The sequence below is a fragment of the Lissotriton helveticus genome, chromosome 8 (assembly GCF_964261635.1).
Source record: "Lissotriton helveticus chromosome 8, aLisHel1.1, whole genome shotgun sequence".
In the NCBI taxonomy this organism is placed as follows: Eukaryota; Metazoa; Chordata; class Amphibia; order Caudata; family Salamandridae; genus Lissotriton; species Lissotriton helveticus.
In genome coordinates, this window is record NC_136069.1 from 1,599,948,651 (window position 1) to 1,599,974,841 (window position 26,191).

Below are 26,191 nucleotides of genomic sequence, written 5' to 3' on the forward strand. Positions count from 1 at the left end.
AGTGTGAAAAGGAGCGGGGGAATGGGCATCCCTGTCTTGTACCCCTCTCTATAGTGATGAGTGCAGAAACCACTCCGCCACTGCGCACTCTAGCAGTTGGGTGACAATACAGTAGATTAATCCAAAGGATAAAATCTGGTCCGAGACCCATTCTAGCCTAAACCTCCTGTAGAGCATCCTCCGTAGGGTATCAAAGGCTTTCTCGATATCCTAGGTGACTGCAGCTGCCTGCATATCCATGTTAGCCATAGAGTGCAATATGAGAGCATCTGCACAAATTAAGGTGAGTCCCCCGACCAAGCATAAACCCACATCAATCTTCGTGCACCAGCTGGAAGAGTAGAGAATCCCTACTCGCTTGGCCTCATGCAGGGTCTCCAACAACCTAGGGAGTAATACATCTTCAAAAGTATGAAAGTACTCCACTGGGACGCCATCTGGACCTGGGTCTCTAGCACGCCATAGTCTGCACTTTCTCCCGGAGGTCTTCAAGTCGAATCTCTCCCCCTAGCTCATCGTGTAGGTCATCTGCAAGGCAGGGTAGTGTTATATTGTCAAGGAACCACCTTATTTCCGATCTGTCAACCATCTTGACCTCTCTATACACTGTTTCCAAGTGAGTACACATGTATTCTTCTCTACGCTGGGCACACAGCAAAGCCTCACTGCCTGGCTCGACAACAGGACCTTTATTTTGTAGCTTTGCCGATGTGCTCTCCACCTCGGTAAGGTCCCTCTCCAACCGTTTCTGCATGCCGCCCACCTTTGACATGCGTTCCCCACACATCACCACCTTCAACGCGTTCCACTCTGTCCCCCTGGCAGCAGTGAACAACCAGTTGGTGCGAAAAGAGCCGCAAGTCACCGAGTTCCTCTCAAAAGATGTCATCTTTCAGGGCCTCAGGTTGCAGGCGCCAAAGAGGAACCTTCGGCCAGCCGCTCCTTGTCCCCATTCCAATAACACAGGGTAGTGGTCTGAAAGGTATCTCCCTAATACTTGTATCTGTAGGGCCTGCGCAGCAGCATCGCCAGCAAGCAAGAAACAACCTAAGTGGCTAAAGACTGAAATCGCTGGTGTGACACCTGTAGCCCTGTTTATCTGGATGTGTCGTGCGCCACAGGTCCACACAACTTGGGCGATCCATGACCTCCAGGAGAGCAGCCGACATCGAGTTTCATGTGTGCTTTTGGGGGAGTGCCTATCCAATGGTGCCATCCACCACTCAGTTAAAATCACCTGCCCACAAAATTGGAATCCCAGCATATGGCAATAGTTATTTCTCCAGATCAAGATAACAATCATCCTCCTCTACATTTGGGGCGTAGACATTCAGCAGGCATATTCCTGTGCCATCTAACACCGTGCACCAGGACATATTGTCCCACTATCTGCTATACAACAAAGGGCCTGAAAGGGAATCTGGGGGGCTACCCAGATTACCACCCCTCAAGCATAAGTGGAATATGTGGTGGAGAACTTCGACCACTCAACTTTTTATGCAGCCCATGAGTCTGAGTCTGACAAATGTATTTCCTACAACATGGCTATGTGAGTCCAATGCCTGCGATAATAGGTTTGTACCCTATATCTCTTCACAAATTAATTGAGCCCTTGTACACCATGTTACACAGTTAATACAAGTCATCTCTTAACACCATGCCAATTCTGCCATCTTAACAAGACCTCATAATCCGAAACATCCCCACCCATCCACCGGGAAAACACATAATCAAGCTGTGCCTCCCCAATCATAACCCAACCCACAACTCCCACCCTAAGGAATAGTGAATCAAAACAAACGGTCACCCCACAACCCAATCACAAGAGAAACTTCTACTTGTAATATAAATATGTATACATTCACCTTACAAACAGTTCACTCATCCACACATTCAACCACACCAGCACTATTCCACTGTTATCTGTGTGCCGGGATGAGGAGGTGCCCCACCCACCACACCATCAGTGAGCTATGGGTGCACCCATCCACCACCAGCCTTCCCACATGCTCAATTACACCCATTCAGCCATTGCAGTCTCATCCAAGTCTAACACAACAAGGAAAATCAGAGGCAAGAAAAAGAAAAGAAAGCAAGAAGCCAAGAAGAGAAAAGGAAGGAACGAGGGATGGGTGGGGGAAGCTGGCCAGCAATATACTGCTACTGCGCCCATCTTGCCTCCACTTTATGCCACTAGCATTTACCCCATTCCACTCTGCCACGCCTCTCCGCTCTATGCCTCTCCGCTCTATGCCTCTCCGCTCTATGCCTCTCCGCTCTATGCCTCTCCGCTCTATGCCTCTCCGCTCTATGTCTCTCCGCTCTATGCCTCTCCGCTCTATGCCTCTCCGCTCTATGCCTCTCCGCTCTATGCCTCTCCGCTCTATGCCTCTCCGCTCTATGCCTCTCCGCTCTATGCCTCTCCGCTCTATGCCTCTCCGCTCTGCCACTTCACTCTGCATGTGAAAAACACTCTACACCTTGACACTCTATCACAACACCGTACATCCCTCTACTGTATGCCACAATACTCTGCGCCATGACACTGTACACTACAATAGTCTGATACTTCATTCTACGACACAACACTGTCCAACACTGTCCAATTCTGCACTCTATGCCACTCTACGCCCCTCCAATCAACCAAACTCTACTCCACTCTATGGTACTCCACTTTACAACACTCTACTACAATCTGTGCAACTGTACAACACTCCACCCCAATATACTTCACTGTGATCCACTCTACTCTACTACTCCACTCCATGCCACCCTATGCCAATCAACTGTACAACATTCTCTGTCTCTCCACTGTACCCCATCTACCACACCACACTACTCTACTTTATGGCATTCCACTCTACAAAATTGTACTCCACTCTATGCCACCCCAATCTACTGCACTCTATGCCCCTACACTCCACTCTGACACTCTACAACACTCAACGTAACTCCCTCCACACCACTCTACCCCACTTTACTCCACTCTATTCTATCATGCAGTACTTCACTCTACACCACTCTATGCCACTCCGTGCCACACTTTGTAATGGAACTCTGACACTATATGTAAACTCCACTATACCATAATCTACAACACTGTATTCTATGCCACTCCACTCTACAGCACTCAACTCCAGTCCACTTCACTGTATGACATACCACTCCAATTTCTGAAACTTTACTCAAATCTATGGTATGCCAGTACACTCTACTCCATGCCAAGCTACTCTGACATGTCACTCCACTCTGACACTTTACTCCACTCTGTGCTGCTCCACTCTACACTCTATGCAACTTCAGTATACAATAATTTGCCACTCTGTGCCACTCTGACCCTGTACTCAGCTGTACTCCACTCTCCAACCTTTCACTGCACGACCCGTAACTCTACGACACTCCACTTTATGGCACCCCACTCTCACTCTACTCTACTACTACAAAACTCTATTTCACTCTGTGCCATTGTACGATACTGTACTCCAGTGTACAACACTCCACACAACTCCCTTTATGCCTCTACATGTTACTTTACTGTACTCAATGACAGAGTGCACTATTCCATTCAACTCCGCACCATTCTACTGTAAAAGTGTAAAACACGCCACCCTATGACACACCACTCCACTCTACTCCCCAAGAAGCCACTCAACTCTTCACCACTCCACTATATTCCACTTTGTCTGACATTTTTTGGGGGTATTTGTATGCAAAACCCATGTGTAGAGCATCTCTAATTCCCCACTTCCACTTTATGGCATCAAAGGAATCCACCAATGCTCCTCTTCTTCTTTACTTGACTTTGTTCACAACTGGTTGAGTAGATGTCCACACTTAGTTTAGCTAACAGTGAATCCAAACCCAGTCTTGTCAGGGTTTGCCATGTTTATGGTATCAGATGCATCTGACATATTTTGAAAAGTCATATAGACCCTGATACTTTGAACTATATTCTGTTTGGTAACCATAGTTCACCATTTAATTAGTTCTGGTGCCTCCTCTAAAAGCCCAATTGGAAGTTACAGATAATGCTAATGTCGACCAACTGGGATTGGAGTCTGATGAGTAGGTTTCTACCTAGGATTTTAGAGCTGTCAACAAGAAAAAACATAAAGGAGTAGGATGTGCAGCTGTTACTGTTGCCTTAACCATAAAATGGGATTCTTAAGGTTTCATGTTGAGATTCTGGTGCAGAGAATCCCAATGCATTAAGTATGTGAGTAGATCATGAACGTATGTGATCATTTGAATTGTACTGATCTTCTGGGTTATAATCAGCAGCACAAACCCTGTTTTATTTATGTACAAAATCACTTGCTGTACTTTAAATGCCTTAGAGGGTTCATGAATGGTCATAGGCTTTTTTCCATTGACCAGGTTTCTGCCACTAAATCAGTATTACCTCTGCTTGGGTATTAATGATAGGATAGGGTAATTAACCAGGTAATGTAGAATAGGAATACAACAACCTCTCTCAATAATGCTGCAAAGTAAAGTCCACATTTGTAAAGCGCACAATCACCCGTAAGGGTCTCTAGGCGCTGGGGGCCGTCGGGAAGATTAAGCGAGCTATTGCCCAGAGTCACATGGTGCTGGGCTAACCTGCCGCCGGAGATCGAACCGTGGTCCCCAGATTCCAGCGTCCGTCGCCCTGGCCGCGGCGCCACACCTCTTCCCAATCAGATGCTATCTTTATGCTGTATGGAAATTTGAAAATCCCACAAATTTGTAATGGAATGATTGTTTTTTAAAGATATGATCTTTGCAAGCTTTTGTCATACCTTTGTCTTATTTGCAAGGTTTTTTTTATCTATTTTTGTTTAATTGCGTACGGTAAGGTTTGTCCTCCCTACATGCTCTGCCCCTTGCTCTTCTTCCTGCACTTTCCTTTGGATTTAAGTGAAAGCAATACAAATATGGATTTATTGAGTGCTCCAATTATTTGATGAGTACCAATATTTACTAGATTTGAACTACTAAATAAATGTTCTGCTCTGCTGCAGTCTTGTTTTTTCTGTTGGACTACAACTCCCTTTTGAATGAATGTACTCAGTATCCCGAACCTTACAGCTAACCCATGCAATATTTCTGACACGGAGGGACTAAACATTAATCGTTGAGTAAGTTACTTCCTTTGTTCTGGTCACTCTCGCCCTGAACGTATGTGACCCCGGCACTCTAGTAGGCATTGAGGCTGGTAAACCTATCTGATTCATCAAAGTTCTGCTGGATTATCTAGTGCTGTAGCCACCTGTTGTATGTTTAACTAACATGTAAACCACTCCAATACCTCTGACCCATGAAGGGACCAGCTCATTTAAAAAATAATTTGTACTTTAACTTTCATTTCTGCCCTCCCTGATGCCTCAGGGTATCAATGCAGCCACTTCCTTTAGCATGAAAGTCACACTGTTTTCATGGCTTTCCTTAAACACTGGGCTGATCTGTGGCCCTTACAAATCATGGTCAACCAGATCCATCCTTAGTCGATGAAACCCTAGCACCGTTATCAGATTATTTGGAGCTTAATTTATCAACAGCTCCTTACATGCTTGTAAGGCATTTGTCTTCAGGAGGACCCATCAGTGTCATGAAGAGGCCTTATTGACCTAATTTGTAGCATTATTTAAACTAACCGGACTTGTATGCTTATTTTTCAGGTAGTATTGCAGATAGACATGACACCAAAGGCTTACGATGATCAGTACATCAACTGTGATAAAGACATGGAAAAGATAATTTCTACAAAACTACTAGAGGAAGAAAAAGCTAAGGATAAGGACTTTGGAGGAGCATGGGATAAAGCTGCACTAGAATGGAAAGAGAGGAAGAAAAAGAAACATATCCCATATCTGCCCCGTGGCTTCCAAGATAACCATGCAATTGCCATCCTAGTCTATACCGACAAAAACTACCTATCCAGAGGTAAATCTCTTCCCAGCAGGTTTAATGAGGCTGTTAGAAAGAATGTCACCACGCGAGACAGTTACATGAACAACTTTCATTTCAAGTCTCTACATTTCTATCTGACAACCGGATTACGGCTCTTCAAGACAAGCTGCAGAGAGGTGCACAGGGGGATCACGGGTGTAAACTTTGTGCCTACCAGTGGATCTGATAAGGGCATGCGATTTGGGCAGTTCACCTCTTCCTCTGTCAGCCCAGCAGCCGCAAAGCATTTCGGGCAAGATTCCTACCTCACCATAACGACTTGCTACGGAGTGAACATTGAAGAATTCTCGTATGATCCCAGTGAGAGAAGTATTGATCCCAACCAATGAAGTATTCAACGTGAAAAGTTTTGAAAAAGAGGGACACCGGTTTGTCCTAGTAAGCACAAAGAGGAGATGTTACTATCACAACTGTGCATACACCAGCGGTAGGTATTACGCTCTATTTGCCTTTGGAAATTGAGTGATTTAATGGCGGTGTGATGCCCTTGGTGCACTTGGAGGGGTTCATCTGTACATGTTAATACTTCTATGTATTTTCCTCCATGCATGCCTACATCCATACGTCTAAATCTGTGATCTGATTTTCAACTTAATGCAAATATTCTTATAGCTACATATCAATTACTTAATATCAACAAGCTGTTTGAGCATTTTGAGTAGAGCAACCATGTTTCCAACTATGGATTTGGGTCACAGGTACTCACGACTTTCATTAGAATAGAAGGATTGTACTAGTCGGTATGATGTCTTTTGATTGGTATTCAGATGCCATGATTTCCTCCAGGCCATGTTTTGTCTTTGTGAGGATTTGGGAAATTTTGTTAAGTATTAAGATCGTATTCTTGCATTCACTCTAGAAATAAGTTAATATGAAAGGGTATGGCACTAAGCATGCAAATGGTTAAAAGACAAAGGACGACTTTAAACCTTGAGACTAGTAATCTATTTGAAAGGAAATTGCAGGTTTTTAGGCCATACTATTAAGAAATGGGTATAGGATCCCAAAGGCATTTGCTTGGCCTAAATGAAATGACTCCCAAACAGAATCAAGAGCAGATGTAATTTTGTGGTACATTTAACTAATAATCTAACTATTGTACGCCCCTGTGCAAAGACTAATAAAGACAATTTTGTTCCTTGTGTAGGAAGAAAATCAATCCGAGTTATTAAATGTACTTCTAAATCCCTAGTAAATTGCCCTACGTGTGCCCAGGCTCTGTAAATTAAATGCTACTAGTGGGCCTGCAGCACTGGTTGTGCCACCGACTTCAGTAGCACTTTAAACATGTCACAGGCCCGCCATTGCTGAGCCTGTGTGTAATGGGAACTGCCATTTTGACCTGGCAATTAAACCTTTGGCCAGGCCCAAATCTTACTTTTTCATACATATGACACCCCTGTGGTAGGCAGTGTGTAATGTATTTAAAAAGCAAGACATGTACTTTTGAGTTTTGCATGCCCTAGTAGTGAAAAACTATCAAATTACTGCAAGGCCTTTCTCTCCCATAGGATGACATTGTGATTACCTTATTATATTTTTTTTACTGTGAATTCCAGTTGGGGACAAATAAACCCTTCAGGTCTGGTGACTCTGGAATCACAATTTAAAATCCAAACTTATGGTGAAATCAGATTTTACAATACAATTCAGAAAATGGCACTTTTAGAAAGTTGGCATTTTCGTACTTTAGCCATTTGAGGCCATATGTACGACCATCCGGTATTGTGACTCGGAAATTGCAATTTTTAGCGAATCTCAATTTGCAAGTAAAAAAACCTGATGTACAACAGTGTCTCAGACACTGTGATTTCCAAATGGATCACAAGGGAATGGCCTCATTTAATATACATTAGGCAGTTTGCAATTTGCGACTCATTGGGAATGGCCGGCACTCACAGTGATGGTGATCTATTGGGGTCAGCAGACCACCATGTCTGTGACAGCTTTTTAACCCCTTCGCTGCTATGCGTACCACCCCCCCTCCCCTCCCGTGCTAAGCCTTTTTCTTGGCTATTTGGGGTAATTTGAGGTTAGGCTCCTGTAACATTTTGACCCCACAAGGTATCCACGTCAAATTTGCATCCTTTTCTTCCAACATCATGGGAATTTTAAAGATACCCGTGGTTTCTTGATTCCCCTGGAGGGGACCCAGAAATTAGCCACAAGTGAGGTATCATTTTACTTGGGAGAACAAGGGCAATGCTGGGTGGTAGGATATTTGTATTGGCACAGTGATCCCACACACACAGTGTGGAGAATAGATTTTTTTCAGCTAAATTTGAGGTTTGCTGGGGATTCTGGGTAGGAAAACTTTGGTGGATCCATGAAAGCCATACCTTCATGGACTTCCCCGAGTCTCTAGTTCTCAGAAATGTGTGGGTTTGATAGGTTTTCCTAGATGGCCGATGATCCCGGGGCCAAAAACCTATGAGACCCTCTTGCAAAAAAAGTCAATTTGTGATAGGTAATTTTGAAGTCTCCACAATACGTTTTGGGCCCTTGCCTGTCGCGTGTACTTGGCCCACCCACATGAGTGAGGTACCATTTTTATTGTGAGACCTGGGAACACAGAGTGGTAGGAAGTTTGTGCCAGCCCAGTGATCCCACTAGTTTCCCACGCGGAAATCTGAGAAAAATGTGGGGGGGTTTCAGCAAAATTTGAGGTTTGCAGGGGATTCGGTGTATGAAAATGTTGGGGATTCCATACAAACAGTACCACCCTGGACTCCCTGTGTGTCTAGTTTTCAGAAATATTTGGGTTTGGTATGTTTTCCTAGATGACCGTCGAGCCCGGGATCAAAAACACAGGTGCCCCCATTGCAAAACCAGTTAGTTGTGTGATAGATAATTTTTGATGTCTCCAATACGTTTTAGGCCCTTCCCTGCCACGGGTCTCTAGTTTTCAGGAAATATGTGAGAGCCCGGTGATCTCACAACTTTCCCACACAGAACGGAGAAAAATTTGATTTGTTCCAGTTAAAATTGAGGTTTGCAGGAGATTCTGGGTAGGAAAGCGTTTGGGGATCTACGCAAACCATACTTTTTTTTTTGAGTCTTATATATCGCTAGCCAGACCCGAAGGTATCCGAGCGCTTTACAGCATGAATCACTGGTAGGATACATTAAGCCAATTAGTATATATAATGTCCCAAGACGCATCACATAATGAGTGAAGTGCAAAATGTTACTCGTAAAGTAAGTAATCTCAGTACAATGTACAGGAAGCATATGACCGTTATCACAGTAGAATGTACCGGGAACAAATGACGCCTCACTTTGGTGGTCGTTGAGGACCCAGTGACTCATGGAAGGGTTCGACTGGTGAGGGGGGGCAGGAGGTAGTCATGGGGTTGAGGTAGAGATCATTGATAGTGTCCATGTGCTACTGTGGTTTCTTAGGCGACTGGTTTGTAGCTATCCGTTTGGGCGAGATCGGGTGAGGAGGAGGTCCTTGAGCTGCCTTTTGAATTTTAAGTAGGAGGGGTTAATCCTGATATGGACTGGAAGGGAGTTCCATATTTTCGGCTCATTTCCTGCGAAGGATCGAGATGCGGTTTTTCGTCTACGAGATTTTGGTGGGATAAGGAGTAGAGTGTTTGAGCTCCTTAGGGCTCTTGACTGGCCGGCTTTCTGAAGTTTAGCAGCCAGGTAGGCGGGTTTCCCTTTGTGCAACACTTTGTGCGTGAGGCAGGCGGTTCTGAAATTGGCACGCAATTCAACAGGAAGTAATTTTAGCTCTTAGTGCAGGAGATGTGATCGTTTTTCTTTACTCCGGTGACCATTCTGGCTGCTGCGTTCAGTGTTGATCTGAGTGGAGCAAGATGGGATTTTGCCCCTCCTGTGAGGGTTGCAATCCCGTAGACCAGTCTGGACAGTACCAGGGGCTGTGTAGCTTGTTTGAGGTCACTCGTTGGGATGAATGGTTTTATTTTTTTGAATAGTTTAAGGTTGAAGTCGCTCTTTGCAGTGTTTTTGATGTTTTTGTTCGTATCTAGTTTGGGGTCCAGAGTATTTCGATTTTGCAGAATCAGCTAGTGAGGTTGTGGTTGATAGCGTTGATGGCTTTTATCCATTCTGTGATTTGGGGGTTCTCCTCTTTGTTGGAGATGAGGAGGATTTCCGCCTTGCCCTGATTTAGCTTTAAATGGTTGCGAGAGAGCCAGTGCTCGACTTCTCGTAGAGTCGTTAAATCTCTTGATATCTTTGATGGAGGAGGTTTCCAGATAGATGTGTATTGTCTGCATAGAGGTGGAAGGGAATGTTGTTTTTTAGTATGGAGGTAAGAGGCTCCATATAGATGTTAAAAAGTTGTGGGGAGAGTACTGATCCTTGTGGAACACCCCTACCCACGGGGAGTGGGTCAGACAAAAAGTTCTTGATTTTTATACTCTGTGTGCGGTTCTGTAGGAAAGAGGTGAACCACTGTAGGACCACCCCCTCTGCTCCTACTCTATCTTGAAGTGCTTTGATGAGTAGTTTGTGGTCAACCTTGTCGAAGGCTGCCGATAGATCTAGGAGAATGAGTTGCCAGCACTGTCCTCTGTCCAGAAATTTGTGCATGTCGTCCATTACATTTAGGATCGCTGACTTTGTACTGTAACCTTTTCTGAACCCCGGTTGATGAGGATCAAGAAGATTGGTGCTGTCTAGGTGTTGAGTGAGTTGGAGTAGAACACATCTTTCCAGAACGTTCGCAAGGAAAGGGAGATTGGAGACGGGTCTGAAGTTGTTCAGATCCTTTGTGTCCAAACCAGTTTTTTTCAGTACAGTGACTTGGCCGATTTTGAGACATACCTCTCTGTACTCCTCTGGATGTCTAGTTTTCAGAAATGTGTGGGTTTGATAGGTTTCCCTAGGTAGCCGCCAAGCCCAGGGCCAAAAACGCAGGTGCCCCCCTTTGCAAAACCAGGTCTAGGGAAACCTACCAAACCCACACATTTCTGAAAGCTAGAGACCTAGGGGAGTCCATGGAGGTATGGCTTGCATGGATCCCCCACGTTTTCCTACCCAGAAGCCCCTGCAAACTTCAAATTTAGCTGAAAGAATTTACTTTTCCACACTTTTGTGAGGGATCTCCGTGCCAGCACAAATATCCTAGCACCAAGCGTTCCCCTTCTCCCGAGGAAAATTATACCTCACTTTGGGTTGGAAAATGCTGGGGGATCCATGCAAGCCATACCCCCCTAGACTTCCCTGGGTGTTTAGTTTTTGGAAATGTGTGGGTTTGGTGGGTTTCCCTAGATGGCCGCAGAGCAAGGGCCAAAAACACAGGTGACCCCCTTGAAAAAAAGGTTGTTTTGTGACAGGTATTTTGATGTCTCGAAATTACGTTCTGGGTCCTTGCCTGTCGTGGGTGCTTGGCCCATCAACACGAGTGAGGTACCATTTTTATCGGGAGACATGGAGAAACACTGGGTGGTAGGAAATTTATGTCAGCCTGGTGATCCATCAATACAACAGGTGCTACAGGGGGACAAAAAGGGCAGGCCCCCGCCCCCACTCATCGCACTATTAACCACAACAAGGCCTGACCAAACGGGACAACACCTAATGCTATAATTCCAACACTGGGGGGTTTTCTTAAACTTTGACTCCCTCTCATGCATTTTTAGTCCAAGTGTTGTGGTGTCATAATGAAATCAACCTACCATCATAAACCCACCCATGAACTGAAAAAAAGTGTGGAAAAAGAGAAAGCACCTCACGGTCGTAACACCAAGGGGGCCGCTGGCGGTACTCACCAGCAAGCCCTCTTATCATAGAACACACTGGTTTTCTTTGGAGAGAAAGTAACCTATCGTAAAATCTCAAACCCATCAAATCAGAAAGCAAAATAGAGAATTCTGAATGTGCATAAACGATCTGTGCAAACTGTCATAGCAAGTGCCCATTGGACGCCTGTGAGAATATAGACATATAATTCTCACTGTTAAAAATGGTTCCAATCAAACCATAGTCAATCTTCTTGAGTCAACATATTTCGTTGCCAAAAACAATTCGAGCAACTTCAGGGCTACTGGGGTTCCAAAATAAACTTCAGGGGAGGTTCCACTTCAAACCTATGATGGTATGGTATTAAAAAGAAAGTGCCACCTGTAAAAACCTCTTTAAACCAATAACATAATCATAATCCACTCAGAAAAATGAAGTAAAACTTCCTGTCCCAGTTGGTTGCGTATACAACGTATACCTGCGACCATCTCTTAAAGGTCAGCTGATCGCGTGCCCACTCGGTGTCTGCCAAAAGTCCTGTCACCTGCAAGTATCAATAACACAATGGTGCCTCAATTTCTCTCACCTTCCAACTTTACCAACATCATGCAGTAACCTCTACCCTCTTTCCGCATCACGTTTCATCATTAATGAGAATAGTGTGATGTAAATACAACTTCTCTCAACTTTCAAACACTCCTCGTTGCACTGCAAATCCTCCTTTATACAGTATATCTTAATTGGGCACCTCCACTCTGTCCATAGACGGGGGCTCGTTCTTAGTTAACCGTGAGTCAGTCGATGCGCAATACAGACTCACATCATCCCCCACAATCAGTCTCAAACGGACACATCCGCTCTGCGTTTGGGAATGGTGGCTCATTCACAACTCACCGTGAGTCAGTCAGTATGTGATACTGACTCACATTCTCGGCCTGGTGATCCCACAACTTTATCACACAGAAACCGGAGAAAAATGTAATTTCTTTCAGCTAAATGACATTTGCAGGGGATTCTGGGTAGGAAAGTATTGGGGAATCTACACAAGCCATACCTCCCTGGACTCCTGGGTGCCTAGTTTTCAGAAATGTGTGGGTTTGATAGGTTTCACTAGATGGCCGCCAAGCCCGGGGCAAAAAATGCAGGTGCCCCCCTTGCGAAGCCATGTCATTTTGTGATAGATCATTTGATGTCTCCACCATACGTTTTGTGCCCTTCCTTGCTTCAGGTACTAGGCCTACTCACACATGTGAAGTACCATTAGTATCGGGAGACTTTGGGGAATGCTGGGTATGTGGAATTTTGTGGATCCACACAGATTCCAGAACTTAATCACAGAAAATTTTACGAAAATGTGTTTTCTTTTTACAAAGTTTTTGAGGTTTGCAGGGGATTCTGGGTAACGGAACCTGGTGAGAACCACACAAGTCACCATATCCTAAATTCCCCTGGGTGTTTAGTTTTAAAAAATGTATAGGTGTGCTAGGTTTCCCTAGTTGCCGGCTGCGCTAGAGTCCAAAATCCACAGCTAGGCACATTGCCAAGAAAGGGTCGGCTTTCACTGGAAAAAATGTGATGTGTCCGTGTTGCGTTTTGGGCCGTTCTCTTCCAGGGGATCCTCATCAATATCATAAGCATTAGAGTATTCCCGCCCATGCGCGGGACCCCGGAAACACTATATGTGCCCCCACATATATATAACCATACATATAAATTAGCAATAGCAGCCTACTAAACATCAGAGCTGAATCATGCTGTAAAGAATTTCCACCATACATGAAAAACATGCATTAGAAAACATGAGAAACAATAAAGATTGTTTTTAGAACTGTTTTAATGCTCAATAAACAGTAGAAATTCTTATAAAACACTGAAAGCCTAGGAAGCTCCCAGGCTGCATTGCAAATTCCCAGTCTAAAAAGACTGAACAGCAAACTTGCAGCTGAATGTAATAAACTGACACCGTGCCTTTTAGGCACCCATGACTCCCAGCTTCCCATTATGCCTCAGGGGTGACAGTTAGGTCCGTTCTTTCCGGCTCCTTCAGGAAGGATCCTGGCAACACAGCTCCACTCATTTCTGTATTTTCTGACAGAAATTTTCTTCACTTTTCAGTTTTTTGACTTCCTTTGACTTTTTACATCCTGTCAAGTAAGAACCTGTCCCTTTTTGACAGTTTGGGTATTTTCTGCTTTGAAATGCCTTCCCTTTTTGACAACTGCCCTTCTTGTGGCAACAAGAAGGCCAAGACAGACAGCCATGAAGTCTGTATTCTTTGTCTACCTGACAATCATGACCCAAAAGCCTGCCCTCACTGCAAAACCCTGTCAGGAAGAACTCTAAAGGACAGGGAGAGGATTCGCATCTATGGCCTAGCCCAAAGGTCATACAGAGGAAGGTCTCCGGTAAGGAAGGGCTCCAAGAGGGCTAGAACACCTTCAAGGGATAAATCTTCACACCCTTCAGCTTCCGCGTCGGGCTCGGTGCTGAGGAGAGAACTACCGGTGGGTCATTCATCTAAAAATCGACCTTCGACGGCGGGCTCCCTGTCGGAGGGGATTCGGGTACGTCGTCGTCTAGCATTCCAGACCCTCCGCCATCAGCAACTCTGTGACGATCGGCGGCGAGGACAAAGACCCCTCTGCTGTCGTCAACCCGGCGACGATCGGCATCGAGGACCATCACACCTCTGCCGTCGTCAACCAGGCGACTATCGGCGTAAAGAAGTGTAACCCCTCCGCCGTCGTCAACCAAGGGACAATCTGCGTCGAGGACCAGACCTCCGTCGTCGTCACGACGTTCGGCGTCAGAGAGGCTCACCTCTGTCGTCGCAGAGAGCCAGAGATCCTCTGCCGTCGACAACCAGGCGTCGATCGGCGTCGAGGAGATCTCCATCGACGTCTCGTAGGCATTCGGCGTAGAGGGTGACCAATACCCCTCCGCCGTCGCGTAGACACTCTGCGTCGAGTTTGACTGCTCCGCCGTCGACTCAGCGGCGTTCGGCATAGAGGGCTCCGTCGTCTGCTTCACATCGCCGCTCGACGTCGCGACATCGCCGATCCTCACATCGCTCACCACCCAGGCATTCGATGACGTCTAGGCATCAAGAGCGGGCTGGGTCGACGTCTAGGAACTCCGCTTCATGGAGAGAATCTGTGATTCTAGTGACGGAATCAGCCTCCCGTCACTCATCCTCTCATTCGTCTGGGCGAGCCGCTTTAAAGTCCAGAAGCCCTACCGGCAAGTCACCTTTGAGGGACCCTTCTTCTGCAAATGTGAGGTTGTCCCCTAGATGGAATCTGCCATTGGATCATTGGTGGGATTCAGGGGCTGCGAGACGGATGCAGGAATATGTCAGTCCTGCACACAGGTCTCTGCTTCAGAGGCTAGTGGATGAAGTGGACAGACGCAGTCCTCCCAGGCAAGCTGAAAGATCACCTGTAAGGAGGCCTGCTAGATCTCGTTCTCCCAGAAGGGAGGACGTTCAAGAAGATCACGCGATAGGAGCCACAGTGCTCATCGCAGGAGTAGGAGGACACCATCTACTTCTTCTACATCCTCTACCCAATCTTCCAAGAGGGATTACTCTCCCACACTTTCGGATAGCCCTATCTCTAGGGTCTCACCGGTTGATGACATCAACACTTTTCATGATGTTCTGCAAAGAGGAGCTCAAAATTGAACTGTCTGTTCCACAAGTCACTACGACAGTGATTTTTGAGACTCTTCACCAGAAGTCTGCTTCACGTCCTTTGCTGCCATTAGTTCCAGGGATTATGGACCCGGTCAAAGATATATTCCTGGCTCCAGCGACCAATAGAGCGGTGCCGGCTCGCATCCAAAAAAGTACAAGCCAGATGTCTCTGACCCGGTCTTTGTCAAGTCTGATCCTCCTGCAGACTCCGTGATCGTAGCAGCAGCACGAAAAACACACTGTCACTGCTACCTCCTCATTCCTGCCAGATAAGGACAGCAGATCACAGGACCCGTGGGGTCATAAGGTCTGTAACTGTGCCTCTTCTACTCTGAAGGTCTCCAGTGCGGCTGCACTGTTGGGTAGATATGATAGAGCCTTATGGGACTCCATGGAGCTTTTCAAGTCCAAGCTGCCGAAAGAAGACCAGACTGACTTTGAAGAGACCATGACAGAAGGCTGTCTGGTAGCGAACCAGATTAGCACGGCTGCGGACGGTGCAGCCCTTGCGGCGCATTCATATGCCCATGGAATATGCGCCAGAAGGTCGTCTTGGTTGCGCCTGACCGGCCTCCAGCCGGATGCACAACAAAGCATCTTAAACCTTCCTTTTTCTGGTTCCTCTCTCTTCGGTGAACACACTGACGAAGAGATGAGTAGAATGAAAGCCAAACAAGAAACAGTTAAAACCAACAGGGGCAGAGGGGCTCAACAGAGGGCTCAAACCACTCAGTGGTTCCAAAACAATCTGGGCAAGAACCAGTTTCATGGAGGAAAATCCAACCGAGGTAGAGGTCATCAACAACAATCCTCTACATCGAGGGGAGGGAAGTCATGAGCAGTGGCTTCCTCTGGCTCCGTTGCACACTCCAGTGGGAGGAAGTGCTTCACATCTGGCAGTGGTGCAGCATCACAAGTTCGTTGGGTGCTGAATATACTGCGCAATGGATACACGCTTCGTTTCCGTGCGCCCCCAAAGAACATTCCTCCAAAGAAATCTCATCCTCACCAGGTAGATCTGCTATGGAAGGATGTAAAGGTTCTTCTTCAAAAACAAGCTGTAGAAGAAGTACCTCCCTCGCAAAGAGGAAAGGGAGTCTACTCGAGATATTTTCTTGTCCCCAAAAAGGATCAAGAGAACAAGTTCCGTCCCATTCTAGACCTTCGTCTGCTAAAGGTCATAGTCAAAGAGAAGTTCCGCATGTTGGCCTTTCACCAAATATGTCCACTTCTGCAGGAAGGCGATTGGATGTGTTCGGTGGATCTGCAAGATGCATACTTTCATATTCCAATTGCACTGCATCATCGCAAGTTCCTGAGTTTTGTGGTCGGCAACAAACACTACCAGTACAAGGTGCTACCCTTCGGGCTCAATCAGCACCTCGGGTCTTCACCAAATGCATGGCGGTGGTGGCAGCTTTTCTCTTCAAGGCTGGGGTGCACACATGGGGTGCCTTCAGATACAAGGTCGGTGGTCAGCTCAAGAACAGACCTACCACATCAACATGCTAGAGCTCCGAGCGGTGCAGCTCGCTCTCAAAGCCTTTCTCCCTGCAATCCAAGCCGACTGTCTTAGTGCAGACAGACAATATGACCACCATGTTCTACCTGAACAAACAAGCCGGCACACGATCAAGACCTCTCACTGGAGTCCCAGGCGATCTGGCACTGGCTTCTCGCTCGGAACCTCTCGCTGGTAGCAGTGCACCTTCCAGGCGAGTTAAACATCCAGGCAGACGCACTCAGCAGGCACTTCGAAGATCAGCCAGACTGGGTGCTAAACGACGAGGTAGTGTCAGAACTTTTTCATTGTTGGGTCGTCCAACTATAGACTTGTTTGCAGACAACGAAAACAGAAAATGCCACACCTTCGCGTCCAGATTCCACCGCCCAGTGACGCAGGGGAATGCACTCTTGATGGATTGGTCAGGGACATTTGCCTACGCATTTCCTCCCCTGTCTCTGATTCCGAAGGTGGTTTCCAAGCTCCTCAGATCGGACATGGAGATGATCCTAATAGCTCCAGATTGGCCACGGCAGTGGTGGTACCCGGACCTTCATCTGTCTGTGTCCACACAGACGTCTTCCTTGCAGGCCAGACCTGTTGAGCAAGATGAGCTGGAGGATTCTTCATCCCAACCTTCCCTCTCTGAACTTAACGGCATGGCTCCTGAAGTCCTGCAGTATGGACATCTGAAGTTGCCTCCTGATTGTATGCGCATTTTAAAGGAAGCTGAGGCCTTCCACGAGCGTCATATGCGTTCAAGTGGAAGAGATTTCATATTTGGTGTAGGGAGCATCATCTTGACCCTACTAAAGGGCAGGAGGATGTTACTCTTCCATACCTTCTTTCCTTAGCAACATCTGGTTTAAAGTATGCTTCCATTAGAGTGCACTTGTCAGCCATTGTGGCATACAGGAAATCGCCGAGCCAAATGTCTTTCTTCCAGATGCAAGTGGTTATGGACTTCCTCCAGGGGTTAAAGGTCTACCCCCCTGTTCGAAATCCTTCTCCTCCCTGGGAGTTGAATCTGGTTTTATCCAAGTTGATGTGAGCTCCTTTTGAGCCCATCCACAAAGCAACGTTACAGCATTTATCTTGGAAAGCCGCTTTCTTAGTTGCCATCACATCAGCGCGCAGAGTAAGAGAAATCCAAACGTTGTGTACAAAAGAGCCTTACACTGTTTTCCACCACAACATAGTAGTTTTGAGGACATATCCATCTTTCTTACCAAAGGTGGTGTCTGATTTTCATATTAATCAATCCATTTCTCTTGCATCCTTTTTTCCAAACCCTACGACCCCGGCTGAGCGGTCGCTGCATTCTTTGGATCTCAAAAGAGTGCTTTCATTTTATTTGGAAAACACTAAGAGTATTAGGAAGACGGATCAGCTTTTTGTCAATTATGGTTCCATGAGAACAGGTTTTCCAGCTGCCAAGCGATCCATCTCCAGATGGGTCGTCTCCTGTATCAAATTGGCTGATCAGCTAGCGGGCAAACCCTTATTGTTGACTCCTAAGGCACACTCCTAGGGGGAAAGAAGCAACAGTGTCTTTCCTACATGATATCCCTATGTCAGAGATTTGCAAGGCTGCAACCTGGAGATCAGTTCATACCTTTACAAGGCATTACTGTTTAGAATCTGATTCCAGGATCGATACTAAAGTAGGGCAGGCCTCTTTGAGGAATCTATTTGGGTAGCCTGCGGCTTGTTCAAGCTTGGTTTTGTCTAAGCTTATCAATGATATAGTGTTTTCATTGTTCCTTTGCCCGCAGGGAGATGCGGTGAGGCTCGCTATTCTATTCTGCTTATGACTATTGATGAGGATCCCCTGGAAGAGCAGGATTAGTTAATTACCTGTAATCCTGGTTCTCTTCCAGGGGTATCCTCATCAAGTTCATAAGCAACCCTCCCGCCTCCCCGGGCAAAGGACTATTTTAAGTTGGAGATATTGTTAACCTCTTCGTTTCATGGTTTTTCAATCTCCGCAAAGAACTGACTTAACTGTCACCCCTGAGGCATGATGGGAAGCTGGGGGTCATGGGTGCCTTAAAGGCACAGTGTCAGTTTATTACATTCAGCTGCAAGTTAGCAGTTCAGTCTTTTTAGACTGGGAATTTGCAATGCAGCCTGGGAGCTTCCTATGCTTTCAGCGTTTTATAAGAATTTCTACTGCTTACTGAGCATTAAAACAGTTCTAAAAACAACCTTTATTGTTTCTCATGTTTTATAATGCATGTTTTTCATGTATGGTGGAAATTCTTTACGGCATGATTCAGCTCTGATGTTTAGTAGGCTGCTATTGCTTATTTTTATGTGTGTGTGTGTGTGTATATGTGTGTGTATATGTGTGTGTATGTGTGTGTATATGTGTGTGTATGCGTGTATGTGTGTGTGTGTGTGTGTGTGGGGCACATATAATATAGTGTTTTCGGGGTCCTGCGCATGGGCGGGAATATTCTAATGCTTATGACTTTGATGAGGATGCCCCTGGAAGAGAACTAGGATTACAGTTAACTAACTAATCCATTTCTGTCACTGGCACTAGGCCTACCCACACAAGTGAAGTACCATTCTTATCAGGAAGCTTAGAGTAATGCTGGGCTGGTGGAAGTTTATTGCTCCCCTTAGATTCCAGAACGCTCTATCACAGAAACTTTGAGGTTTGCGAGGTATTCTGGGTAACACAACCTGGTGAGAGGCACACAAGGCACATCCTGCATTCTGCTTGGTGTCTAGTTAAAAAATGTACTGGTTTACTAGGTTCCCCTTAGGTGCCGGCTACGCTAGGGCCCAAAAATCCACATCTAGGCACCTTGCGAAAAAAAAGCCAGTGCCTAGTGGGCTTTTTGCCATCCTGGGGAGGGTCCGATCAGCGGCTATTGTCCTGATATTTGGGGGGGGGGGGTAGGGGCAGCCCCCACCTCTACATATAAAAAAGCCATCGTAAGTCCTGTTGCCTAGTGGACTCGCTGCCCCGGGGGGACAGATCAGGGGCTAATGCCTCCATCTGCCTCCTAGGGGTGGGGCAGAAAGGCTGTAGCAATTTGTTTTGGGGATTAGGGTAGTTGGCTTCCCCCACCTTGGAAAAAAACTAATCCCTGGTGCCTAGTGGGCCTCCTGAGTGGGCAGAAAGTATTTTGCATCTTTTGGGAGGGCAGGGTGGGTGCATTGCTATGCCCATTCAGGGCAGCCCCCACCCCAGGTCTATAAAAAAAAGAATCCCTGGTGTCTAGGTTGCTTTCTGTCCCCCCCTGGGTGGCAGAAAGACTAGCTGTGGCAAAATTAAATAAGGGAGGAAAGGCCCTTGCCCAAGGGGTCGCTCCTCCCTCCCTTTCCAATGATACCTCTCCCAAGTGTTTCGGTGCTCAGGTGGCTGAGATACCCCACGAGCACCAAAACAATGAAACTGAAGCGAAGTTTCATTTTCATTTTCAATGCAATGATGTCAGCTCGTCATGTAAATCGGCCGCAGGAGGTTAGGGAAGCTCATCCCCCACTTCCAGAGGACAAAAAAAGGAAATCCCTCTGCTGTCTGCAGCGGAGGGATTTTCTGCACCTGTACTCATGACGGAATGAGCACCCAAAGGGTTCAATAAAGCAGTTCTTTTTTTTATTAAATGCAGCCCGTTTTCTCTTAAGGAAAATGGATTGCATTTTAAAAATAAAAATGAAAAGTTCATTTTTATAGAGTTGGGAGTGGTCCGTGGGACCACTGCCTGCTCTGAAAAAATGTTGGAGCCCCCATTCACATAGAGGAAGTGGTCCCTTGGCACATTGGTGGTAATCTGCAAATGTTTTGCAACCGCAGTCAGTTGTGAAACATTCATTCATACCAGTGCGACTCGCTATTAGAAAGGGATACCCTTTACACACCCCCTTCCTAATAGCGAATTGTTAATAGGTTACTAACTTGCAAAATAGGGTTGGGATAATACAATTTACTTGTCACAGCGGCCAGATAGGTTGTTACTAAATGTTAAAATGTGTTGTACATTTGGCCCTGTGTTCCTGCTGCTTGTCTCTAATCACATGTCGGGTGTGGGGGACAGAAGGGCTTTGTGTATTTCCCATAGACCGCAACACACAGTGGGAGCATCGGTGTGACTTGATAGACCTTTCTGGCAGAATGGTAGGGAGAAGCCTGACCCAGTCTCTTTCACCTGAAAAGGCTGTGTCCTGTCCCCACAGAAATTGCTGCATAAGCCCCTGTAGTGAGGCTGGAGCTAAGGCAGGACGAGAGTGCCTCAGTGCACTTCAAAGGCCTGTCTTGAAGTCTTCCCAGCTTCAAAGGCACTACTGGGTATAAGTACTGAATCTTAGACCCCGACCGATAGATACTCTGCAAGGAAGGAGGACTGCTGTGCGGCTGAAGGACTACCACTCTGCTGGACTACGGCTTTGATGTGATGCCCTGCTGCCCCTCTGCCTGGGTAGGAAGGACTGGATCTGCATCACTTGACCTGAGAACCCAGAGTGACTCCAAGGGCTAGCCGGTTGACCTCCTGATCTGAAGTCTCATGGAAATAAGACTTCCAATCCCTGCACCTGGACTCTGACATCTGAGAGTCTACCCTGCAAAGTGCTGCTACCCAAGTCCTGAACCCTTGGAAGTGGGCCTAAGGTGCTTGCCAGCAGAACCAATGGATCTTCTCTAATTAGCAATGCATCCCTGAGCAGAACCGACGCATCTCTTCGGCGGAGTGGCACATCCCAAAGCCGAACCGATGCATCACCACTGTTGCCTGGATTAGACTCATTGCCAAAAATGCTCGCATTGCCACAACCTTCCTTATCTGAGACTGATGCATCGCCTTCGGAACTGCCACTGCGTCATGCTTTTTCTGGCGCAAGCTACTCGCATCCCTCATCGATGGCAGCATTGATGGCAATGATGAAATTCCGCATTGCAGCTTCACCGCTCATCGGGCTCGTTGCATTGCCTGTGCTGTGCTTAGCATCCTTGGCAAAGGACTTCACATCGCAAGCCCCATCAGCATCCTCCACGTCGACACATCAGAACCTTGCACTACAGCCTCGCCCCATCTCGGAACCACTGCATCGTCTCTGCTCTGCGATGTATCTTGGACGCGGATTCCCGCAACGCTCAGCGACCGGAATTTAAGGTACATTGTTCAGCTGACTTAACTGTGTCGCATCACGGTCAGCTTGAATTTGTGACTTTGTCCCAGTCCAGCGCAACCAGATATCCCCCAATAGCACTTTTTGATTCTTGGCTATTTTACCTAAAAACTTAGATATTCAATATCTTCAGTTTCACAAGTTGGATTTTTGTCTTTTTGGATGTTTAGAAGGGATACCCGCAACACACCCTTTCCCAACAGCAATATGTCAAGCTTTTCTAAACCCATTTTAGGAGCCGGTAAAACTTTACTGACTCCTAAAATGGATTTAGTATGCATGGAAAAACATTTTAGCAATCGCAAACCCACAAATGTAGCGAATTGTAGGGTTTGTCACCGCTAAAATGTTTAGTACATCTGGCCTAAAATTCTTAACTGTGAAAAGGAGTTTGTACTCGCTTTGTGGTCTTTGAAGGAAATAAGTGAGGAGTGTTTTCAGGTATCAGAGAAGCTGAATGTGGATCGAGAGCCATTGAGGGGGATGGATAAGTGTATTCCTCCCTCCAGCAGGAGAATTGTGCCCTCCCTTCGAACACGGAGGAGCATGATCCAAGAAGAACTTTTGGAGCTCTGAACCTGAGTGATTCTGTCTTTAATGTTATTTTTCACTACACAAAGGACATCATGTTTAAGGACAAGGAGTGAAGTTGGAGCTAGGAATTGGAAGGGGGCTACTTTCCCTTGAAGGTCAGGGCCAGCTAAAGAGATAGGAAAGGTGGTAAAGGTGGAAAGATGCAAAGATGGACTTATCTACAGATATGAGCATGGGAAGGGAGAGATGAGGGGAAATGGGGGGAAAGAGAAGAATGGGGGCGGACAGACAGATTAGGTAAAATTACGAATGGGGGATGAACAATGATGGAAAAGAAACTGAACGGAATAAGGAAAACAGGAATATGTTACGAAAAGGAAAGGCAGATTTAGCCACCAGGGGCCCATCTTATGATAGTCCACCTGCAAATGCCGTGGCCCAGGTTGGAAGGGTTGAGAGAAAGGAGTCTGTGATTAGACCTTTCTGCTTGGCTAATGGAAGCCCATTCACCAATTGTCCTATATATGCGTTCCACGTCATCATGGACTCATACATGACGGGCAGTTCAAAGGAGGCTTGGTAGTTATCCTGTGGTTCATGTATTGCTATGAAATATGCTTGTTTTTCCATTTTGGGTTTTACTGTGGAATACAGAACATATTTTCCCAGCTCGAAGTGAGACTGAGGGAAAGCAACAATGAGCTGCAGTTCTATGAATATACCAATACGTTCAAACCACTCTTTCAGAATTCAAATGCCAATCAAATACAAAAAGAACCATATTTATCAAATAAACATGCTATCTTTCTCTTTCTAGGGGAAAAATCCCAAACTTGCATCTACAGCCCTGGTAAGAATGACTTTACTTTTGTTTACTTCTAGTTCATGACATGAGATGTTGAAGCAGATATGGTGTCACTCGATACTGCATGCAATGAAGAAGACAGTGACCAATATACGTTCAAATTTACCTATTTGTCACAAGGTTGCATTTGTTAAGGCAGTGTAGTTGTCATGCATAAACTTTCAATCTATGTTTTGGATTAATTCTGTTAAGTGTGTTGCCCTATTCATGGTCATTCAGCAATGCACTTTTAAAATGTAGTTACTCACTGCTGCGCTGTCACAGTAGTCCCAATGAAAACCCCTACACAAACCTGCGCTTCAAAGAAACAAAAGTGACTTACAACCTAAAGAGTACACACTTAAATGCACATACTTCTTTTTTTTTTTAAATAGAAAAATTGTGGAAAAAAAACCTCTATAATTCATAACACTCAAAATAAACATGGTGCATGTAAGGACCTCTCTATGTGTGTGTGTGTGACACTGTGTGGTGTGTATGTCTCTGTATTTTTGCAATCCTTCAGTGGGGCTAGAATGGGTTGCCCACAAAGATAGAATCAGATCCAGAATTTGAGTGCCGACTTGGCATGTCTGAAATTAGAACATTCTAGTGATAGTTGTTGCTTAAACATCCTGTAGTGCAAGTCTCTGGTAGGCTGATTAGTCTAGTCTGACAACCCTGTCACTTTGGCATTCTTGACTGAGGTTTGTGAATTAATGGAAAACAAACTGAGAAACTACATTGGAACCCAAATTTAAGGAAATACAAAAAAATAGAGAATTAAAGGAAAGATTTTAAAGGCAAGACCATTTTAAGAGAAATCCAAAATTACATCAAACTTAGGTGGGGTTTAGGACTACTTTGGGAGGGTTCAGGGATGGGGGATGGGTTATGTTTAGGGTGATGAGGGGCTTCTAGGGGTCAGGCATACCTTGAGTTTGGGAATAGAAAGGTATTTTTAGGGTTGAGAGATGTGGTAGTGTAGGGGTGGGTAAGGGCTTATTATGGGTCAGGATGTGTGGTGTTAGGTGTGTGAGTTGCTTTTAGGTTTAAGGAATGGGTGGAGTGTAAAGGATGTCACACCCTCTGCAAACCTGTAGCAAACACAACCAGGAAAGGAATATACCTTTAAATCTAGCATTCTTTTACCCCGCAGGGAATCACAACGTGTTCGTTACAACGACTGCGTTGTGATTCCGCATACTATTACTCGCAAGCCGCTGTTACGACTTGCCTGGGACGGGGGTGCTAGAAGTTGGAATAGTATAATTTACTATTCCAACTCCAGTCTGTGCGGACACTAGGGAAGGTGTTGGATTTTAAATCCAACACCTTCCCCCCTGCCCCACCCCCCCCTCTTCTGCAAGTCGTTGTTCCGACTTGCGGAGTAATGGTATGCGGAATCACAACGCAGTCATTGTAACAGTGCTGTGAATCCCTGCGGGGTAAAAGATTAGTTGTAAACGCGGTTTACCCCAGGAAAGTCCTTATCGTGAACCCTGAAAGGAAAAAGAAAAGAGGAAGGCCACAAAACACCTGGAGTCAAGGCCTCGAGGCTGACTGCAAGGAAATGGGTTACACCTGTAGTCAGACTGAAAGAAAGCTCCAGGACAGATGCCTGGACAGTTCTGGTTAATAGCCTGTACCCCAGAAGGTGTAGTAGGCATAAGTAAGATGGGTGGGGTTTAGGGCCGGTGATGATTTTTAAAGTTGTATTATGGGTAGCGGCTGGGGTTGTAAAGTCTTAAATATGGATTTATTGTTATTGTTAACTTGGTCTTTTATAGCGTCCCTAAAGCAATGAAATAAATGTCACCTACAAAACTGTTTCTGAAAGTAAGACCTGTAACCTTTGCATTTCCTTTTATAAAATATACATTCAAAAAGTTTGACCACAAAGACATACTATGAATTAATTTCTACCAAAAGGTAATTGACTTTCATTCTGAAAATTTCCATGAAATAGTTCCTTAGTAAAGGTATTCCATGAAATCGTTTTTCTGTGAAATCGCATATAACCTTTCTCTACACCTAGTAAGCCCAACTGTTGGAAGTACCCGGTCAAATAAGCCCCTTCCCTGTAGGCTCCTGATAACACAGCAAGTGGTTATAGTTTTAAATGGGCGAACCATTGTCCTTAGTATGAAACAGGAGGCCTTACAAGGTGAGAATATCACAGTTGAAGAGTGGTGGAAAGTTAGTCACTAGTTTCACAGGCTGATCATGCTTCATATACTTACTTGCCTGGCAGTAGGGAGTGCAAGAGAGGCCTCTGGTTTTAGAAGGGGAGTCAAGGTGCCATCTTCAAGGGTAAATCGAGTAAAACACAACTTAAACATTGTTTGAGTGATGCACCTGATGTAAGTGAATTCTGTGGTCCTTAAATAGCTCTCCTGATGGCTGCGCTACACATGCTCTATAATATGTTCGTTCTCTGTATCTAGCAGAACAACCAGTGCCTCCCCTTCTCTATCTGGGACTTTCTTTGAGTCTTTCCTGTTGCATAGTTGTACAATGTACTGTTCTTAGGCTGAGGGAGTGAGTTAAGACATTTTGAGTATATGTTGGGGAGAGGAGAATGAACCCTGAGGAGGCACACATCACAATTATCTGTTATTTGGGTCAGCAGACTCTGGGTTTCTAGCCCTCTCCCATACAAGTTGGCACCATTACAATTGTGATGCCTGACATTTATCAAACTGTTGATAATAACTGTGCATGGGAGTCATAAACGTCATACATTTGTTGATAGATAGCAGTCTACACGGGAGGTTCAATTGCACCGGAGTATTTTGAATAACAT

The 26,191-nt window shown here is 45.6% G+C and overlaps 1 pseudogene across 1 annotated transcript in view; it reads left to right on the forward strand.

The window, feature by feature from the left end:
* LOC144772077 (ecto-ADP-ribosyltransferase 5-like) overlaps nt 1-26,191 on the forward strand; it is a 35,065-nt pseudogene that overhangs the window by 6,612 nt on the left and 2,262 nt on the right. Inside the window, exons 2-3 of the transcript XR_013599635.1 lie at nt 5,661-6,379; nt 23,359-23,391. The product of XR_013599635.1 is annotated as an ecto-ADP-ribosyltransferase 5-like (transcript). The remainder of the gene's footprint in view (nt 1-5,660; nt 6,380-23,358; nt 23,392-26,191) is intronic.